Here is an 8,162-nt window from a genome sequence, read left to right as displayed (position 1 = left end):
AACATGAACATCACTCAGAAGTTATGTTGGGAACAAATAGGGCTCAGAAGTTATGATGTGAAAAATTGAAAATACTAAATATATCTCATCAGAATGATAATTTTGTTCTGGCGAAGCTCATTGCTTTAATAAATTCTACAATCCCAGTGAGCAAAATAATGAAAAGAATACCTTAAATCTGTTTCACACAGGTCTGTGAAATAATAAAAATTCTGGAAATTTTACAATCAAAATTGTATCTATAAAGCAAGTGATAATGTTCAGAAACTGCTATCAGAATTTTTTTAACGCAATTTTATGTAGAGTTTTAAATAGTTATTTTTAGACAGGAAATTAATAGAATTTCAAAAAAGAATAAAAAGCATGGGTGTATCATTGTGACCTAAATTAATGGTCCTGCTTACTGTAAAATGTAACTATGGCAATAAGAAAACAAATTTGAAAAATTTATAAACTAAGGCAACAAAATTTCCATCGTTTCCTCCAAAGTGTCAACTATTTCCCTAGCATGTATTTTTTTATAAGAACTCTTTCGTTTTGGTTAAACATAATCACAGTACAATTATAACACCTAAAGGATTAACAGTACACCTTAATATCATCAAAAATCCACTCAGTATTCACATTACCCCTAAGGTCTTTCTAGCTTGGTTGTTCAAATCTGGGCTCAACTAAAATCCGTATGTTGCAGTTGGTTGAGGAACTAATATGTATTTTAAAGTTACTTAAAATGTAAAATTTAAGTCTTCAAAAATAGTTTATTGGAACAAGAAGTGCATACTGTATAGCACAGGGAACTATATTCAATATCTTGTAGTAACCTATGGTGAAAAAGAATATGAAAATGAATAAATGAAAAGAATATGAAATGAATATATATGAATATATATATTCATGTATGACTGAAACGGGCTGTACACCAGAAATTGGCACAACATTGTAAACTGACTATACTTCAATAAAAAATATATACATAAGAAAAAATAGTTTATTGGGTTTTGTTCATCTCTTAGAGGGGAAGGAACATGTGAAATACTATACCCACATTTTACTGTCAGGGTTGAGAAATATGGTTTCAGTGATGTTTCATGAAAACCTTTCTGGATTTTGTACAGAGTAGGAGCACTAGAGCAGGGTAGAGAGGAAATCTGGGCAATCTAAAGTTTCAGCCAAGATTTTCCAAACTGTTTCTAGACCCTTTAGTCTGGTGGTGGGCGAGTGCTATTGGGCAGGCCCAGCTCTCCTCCTCCAGACTGTGTTGAGTGGCTCATCCTCCCTGGAGGTCAGCTTGCTTGTCCAGAGACACCTGGGTGGTTCTGTGCACCACCCCCAGGCCCATGACCAATGACTCAACACTGAGGGTGGGGTGTAAAAATCCAGCTCCCTTGCCAGAAGATGGATCAGACCCCATGATACAACTCACATCCCAAATCTCCCCATGGGAGCAGGCAGTAGGTCAAATTCAGCTGGACCCTTATCTTTGTGTGGTTTCTTCCCCTGTCCTGTCCTACTCACCAGCCCCCTTCCCTTCTTCAATCACTCCCTCAATAAATCACCTACTCAAGAGTCCCACCTCAGGCTCTGTTGCTTAGGAACCTGTCATCAGACAGATAGTGTCAAACCCTCCATAGTCATCTCTGGGTGATGTAATTAAACACATGAATCACGCCAATCACTTAAAGTGTTTTCCTGATAAACTTTCAATCTACCATATTTCATCAAATAAAGATTAAGTAATGTACCTCAAGACTTGGGAATCGAGATAATGAAAACTGGAAGGCTGTCTTAGGGAGAACTTATGGTGCTGCAGCCACACAGCTTGGAAACCGCAAAGTCTTTATTCATGTTCATTTTAATGGAAATGGTAAAATCTTTGGAAAATGAAACATCTGGAGGAGATTTATCCTTAATTAGTGATATTCTAATAGAAATTTTAAGTTTAATTTATTTATTTATAATTTAGAATTGAAGTATAATTGACTTACAATATTATGTTAGTTTCTTGGGTACAACATAGTGATTCTACATTTGTATACATTACAAATTATCACCAGGTTAAGGCTAGTTGCCATGTCACCATACAAAGTTATTATAATATTAGTGACTGTATTCTCTACACTGTGCATTATATCATGTGACTTATTTATTTTATAACTGGAAGTTTATACCTCTTAATTCTGCCTCACCTATTTCACTCACCTCCCCACCTACTCCCCTCTGGCAATCACCAATTTGTTCTCTGTATCTATGAGTCTGCTTCTGTTTTGTTATGTTCGTTTATTTGTTTTGTTTTTTAGATACCACATATCTGTGAAATGATACAGTTTTTGTCTTTCTCTGTATGACTTTTCCACTTAACATAATACCCTCTACGTCCATCCATGTTGTCGCAAATGGCAAGATATCATTCTTTGTTATGGCTGAGTAATATTCCATTGGGTATATATACCACATCTTCTTTATCCATTCATCTATCAATGGACACTTAGATTGCTTCCATAGCTTGGCTGTTGTAAATAATGCTGCAATGACTATATACAATAGTCATGACGTGGAAACAACCTAAATGTCCATTGACAGATGACTGGATAAAGAAGCTGTGGTATATTTATACAATGGAATACTGAACAGCCATAAAAAGAATAAAATAATGCCATTTGCAGCAATATGGATGGACCTGGAGATCATCATTTTAAGTGAAATAAGCCAGAAAGAGAAAAAAAAATACCATCTGATATGTGGAATCTAAAAAAAAAAAAAGACACAAATGAACTTGTTTACAAAACAGAAACAGACTCACACATAGTAAACAAATATGGTTACTTGGGGGAAAGAGAGTGGGAAGGAATAAATTGGGAGACAGAGATTTGCAAATACTAACTACTATATATAAAATAGATAAAAAACTATATATAAAATAGATTCTTCTGTATAGTGCAGGGAACTATATTCAATATCTTATAGTAATCTATAATAAAAAAGAATATGAAAACAAATATATGTATGTATATGTATGACTGAAATACTATGCTGTACACCAGAAATTGACACACTATAAACTGACTATACTTTAATAAAAAAAAATAATGTTGTAATGAACATAGAGGTACATATATCTTTTCAAATTAGTGTTTCGTTTTCTTCAGAAAAACACCTAGAATTGGAATTTCTGTATTATATGATAGTTTTAATTTTTTGAGGAACCTCCATACTGTTTTCCTTAGTGGCTGCACCAATTTACATTCCCACCAACAGTGCACAAGGGTTCCGTTTTCTCCATATTCTTGTCAACACTTGCTAGTTGTTATCATTTTGATGGTATGATAGCCATTCTGACTGGTGTGAGGTGATATCTCATTGTGGTTTTGATTTTAAATTTCCCTGATGATTAGTAATGTTGAGCATCTTTTCATGGGATATTTTAATACATTTAGATTTATCAGACTAATTTGATAAATGAAACATAAGGGGAAGATTCTATAAAAATGAAGAAATATGGCATGACTTCTTGTAATAAATCAAAATAAAGTATCAATTCCAAAAGAAAAATATATTTTAAATAATTTTAAAATTTATTATATAAAAATGCATTTGTAGTTTGAGGGCAAAGTAAAAATAATTAAGTTAAGGATTTCTGGTCAAGATGGCGGAGTAGTAGGACCCCGAGTTTGCCTCTCTTTGCAACTACAAAACCACAACTGACTGGTAAACAATCATCAAAAAAAAAAAAAAAAGAACTGAAACCTAGCAAAAAAGATCTTCAATTGGAAACATTAAGAGGGAACCACAGCGGGATGGTAGGAGGGGCGTGCTTGAGGCCCCATATCCCCGAGGTGGGCAACCCACAAGCTGAAGAATAAGTCACAGAGGCCCTCCCACAGGAGTGAGAGGTCTAACCCCCGTGTCAGGCCCCCTAGCCCGGGGCTTCAGCACTGGGAGGAGGAGGAGACCCCAGACATCTGGTTTTGAAGGCCAGTGGGGCTTAACTCCAGGAACCCCACAGGACTGGGGGAAACAGAGACTTCATTCTCTTGGGAAGCATACACAGAATCTCGCATGTGCCAGGCCCAAGGGCAGAGGCAGTGATTTCATAGGAACCTGGGCCAGGCCTGCCTTCTGGTTTTGGGGAATCTCCTGGGGAGGTAGGGGATGGTGGCAGCTCACCCAGGGGACATAAAAGCTGGTGGTAGACATTATGGGAGTGTTCATCTACGTGAGCTTTCCTGGAGGCTGACATCTGGATAGGATCATTAGCACCAATATCCAGCCCCACCCAACAGCCTGAAGGCTTAAGGGCTAAGAAGCCTCAGGCCAAACAACAGACTGGGTGGGAACACAGCCCCACCCATCAGCAGACTTCCTGAGCCACAGATGCCTCTAGACATGGCCCTACCCACCAGAGGTCCAGGACCAAGCTTCATCCAGCAGTGGGCAGGCACCAACTCCTCCTCCTGCCAGGAAACCTGCTTAAGCCTCTAGTCCAGCCTCATCTACCAGGGGGCAGATATCTGAAATAAGAAAACAACAATCCCAAAACCTGTGGAAGCAATCCACAAATACAGGCCAGACTCTACACTGGGACCAGCTGGACCCTGACCCTTGGGTGACAAGAGAGGAGTGTACTGCTGGGATGCATAGGACATCTCCCACAGAGGCCACTTCTCCAAGGTCGAGAAATGTAACTAACCTACCTAAAAATACAAATAGAAAGATGGACAATATGAGGTGGCAGACGAGTATCTTCCAGGCCAAGGCACAAGATAAAATCCCAGAAGAAGAAATAAGTGATGAGGACATAGGCAATTTATCCAAGAAAGAGTTTAATGATGGTGAAGATGTTCAGAGAACTCAAGAGGAGTATAGATGCATAGAGTGAAGTTTTTAGAAAAGAGTTGGAAAATATAAAGAATACTCAAACAGAGTTGAAGAATAAAATCACAGAAATGAGTAACGCACTAGAAGGAACCAAGAATAGACTAAATGAGGCAGAAGAACAGATCAATGAGCTAGAAGACAGATTAGTGGAAATTACTACTGCAGAACAGAAAAAAGAAAAAAGAATGAAAAGAAATGAGGATAGTTTAAGAGAACTCTGGGACAACATGAGGTGCACTAGTATTCACATTATAGGGGGTCCCAGAAAGAGAAGAGACAGAGAAAGGACCTGAGAAAATTTTTGAAGAGATAATAACGGAAAACTTATCCAACTTGGGAAAGGAAACAGTCACCCAAATCCTGGAAGCACAGAGAGTTCCACACAGGATCAACCCAAAGAGGAACACACCAAGGCACATAGTAATCAAATTGACAAAAATTAAGGTTAAGGAGAAAATATTAAAATTAGCAAGAGAAAAGCAACAAATAACATACAAGGGAACTCCCATAAGGTTATCAGCTGATTTTTCAGCAGAAACTCTATAGGCCAGAAGGGAGTGGCATGACATATTTAAAGTGATGAAAGGGAAAAACGTACAACCAAGAATACTGTATCCAGCAAGGCTTCTGGTCAGATTTGATGGAGAAATCAAAAGTTTCACAGATACACAAAAGCTAAAAGAATACAGCACTACCAAACCAGCTTTACAACAAATGTTAAAGGAACTTCTCTAGTCACCAAACCATAAGAAAAGAAAACAAAAAGAAGAAAGAGAAAAAAAGACCTACAAAAGATTGTTTTGGCAATTTGAGGTCTTTTATGGTTCCACATACATTTTGGAATTGTTTGTCCTAGTTCTGTGAAAAATGTCATGAGTATTTTGACAGGGGTTGCATTGGATCTGTAGATTGCTTTGGGTAGTACGGCCATTTTGATAATGTTGATCCCTCCAGTCCAAGAGCACAAGATATCTTTCCATATCTTTGTGTCATCTTCAATTTCCTTCATCAGCGTTTTACATTTTTCAGAGAATAGGTAACCTCCTCGGTTAAGTTTATTTCTAGGTATTTAGTTGTTTTCGATGTAATGGAAATGCTTATGCCAGTTATAAAATTCTGGGTTTTGAAGTGAAAAAATAAGTGAATGAAGGGCCACAAATGGCAAAATATCCTTCTTTTTTATGGGTGAGTTATTTTCCATTACACATATGTGCTATATCTTCTTTATCCATTCATCTGTTGATGTGCACTTAGGAAACTTCCATATCTTGGCAATTATAAATAATATTGCTTTTAATAGCAGGCTTTATGTATCTTTTTGAATTAATGTTTTTGTTTTTCTCAAATATATGCCCAGGAGTGGAGTTGCTGGGCCATGTGGTGGTTCTACTTTTGGGTTTTTGAGAAACCTCCATATTGTTTTCCATAGTGGCTGCACCAATTTGCATTCCTACCAACAGTGTACAAGGGTTCCTGTTTCTCCACATCCTTGCCATCATTTGTTGTTTGTGTTCTTTTTGATGATGGCCATTCTGACAGGCTGTGAGACGATCTCATTGTGATTCTGATTTGCATTTCCCTGATATTAGTGATGTTGAGCAACTTTTCATGTTCCTGTTGGCCATCTGCATTTCCTCTTTTGGAAAAATGTCTATTCAGGTGTTCTGCCAACACTTTAAATGGGTTGGCTGGTTGGTTGTTTGCTTTTTAATTGAAGTGCAGTTGATTTAAAATGTTATATTAGTTCCTGGTGTACAGCATGGATGGACTTGGAGGGCATTATGCTAAGTGAAATAAGTCAGACAGAGAAAGACAGCTACTGTAAGATATCACTTACATGTGGAATCTAAAAAAATACAACAAACTAGTAAATGTGACAGAAAAGAAACAGACTCACAGATGTAGAGAAGGAACTAGTGCTTACCAGTGGGGAGAGGGAAGAGGGAGGGGCAAGATGGAGGTGGATTAAAAGGTACAAACTATCAGGTATAAAATAAGCTACAAGGATATATTGCACAAAATGGGGAATATAGCTAATATTTTATAATAACTATAAATGGAGTATAACCTTTAAAAATTGTGAATTACTATATTATATACCTGTAACATATAATATTGTACATCAACTATAGTTCAATTTAAAAAATAAGATATTGCAAAATAAATGCATTAATTAATTAATTAATTAAATTCATTTACTAAAGTCATTTAAATTTGTAGAATCCTGACACTTTACCAGATGGTAGGTGTCAAGTTCTGAGGAAGGATAAATGAAATTAAGCCAATGGATTAAATGATTTTTTGTGATTTAGAAATACAAGATAATAGAACGACTGGATATAGAAAAATTTCAAACAGCATTATAAGGGATGGAACATTTAAAATGTTTATCACTGTTATTTGTTTGTTCATCAGGGGTTGAGGATTTAACACCAGGAACAGTATCATTGACATGAAGAGAAATCGTCAGTTTATTGGGACTACGCATCATCCAGTGGCCACCAGTTTCAAGGAATTTATTGGAACAGCTCAGACAGCGAGCCCTGTCTCAAAAGACAACACCAACCATTTCTAAACATCAACACAATTTTGGAAATGATGAGAATAGGTTTATCAATGACTTGCTCAAAAATTTATATCACTCACCAGAAACTGACACATTGTAACTGACTATACTTCAATTAAAAAAAAATGTGTATCACTTGTTGAGTAGTTTTATAATATAGCTTAGTTTATTTAGAGATAAAGCAGGGGTGGTGGAATATATTTTTAAATATTTGATCCATGCATTGAGTTATATATTCATATTACTTTACTGGTTGTTAAATATTTTTAATAATACCTGTGCACACCTCATAGAGGTTTTGTAAGGATTAAATGAGATTATCAGTGTAAAGAAAAGATCTTAGACAACAGAAATCTCAACTTTATTGTTTGACTGTATTTATTGTCATCAAGCTTATCAATATGGTGAATCACTGTGGACCACGACTATGCGGATTTGCCATGATTTGGGACCTAAGGAATGTGCCAGGTCCATGGATGAACTTTTTCCCTTTCCATTTGAGACATCACTTCTGATGTACTGTGTAGCCTTTGACAAATTATGTTCCTTTTCCAGGGCCTCGCTAAAGTACTCTTAGCAATGTTTACTAACAGCTCTAAGGAGCTCTTCCTCTGGTTTCTTTTGCTGTTTTTGTGTCTAAGCAGCAGTCTACAAGCTTCCTGCCCCAGCTGAAAGTACCACACACAGAAATGCCCCTGACACGTCAGCTTTTTGGAAGGGC

The sequence above is a fragment of the Camelus dromedarius genome, chromosome 16 (genome assembly GCF_036321535.1).
Source record: "Camelus dromedarius isolate mCamDro1 chromosome 16, mCamDro1.pat, whole genome shotgun sequence".
NCBI classification, from domain to species: domain Eukaryota; kingdom Metazoa; phylum Chordata; class Mammalia; order Artiodactyla; family Camelidae; genus Camelus; species Camelus dromedarius.
The sequence above is the reverse complement of the archived record's forward strand: the minus strand, read 5'-3'. Positions refer to the sequence as shown.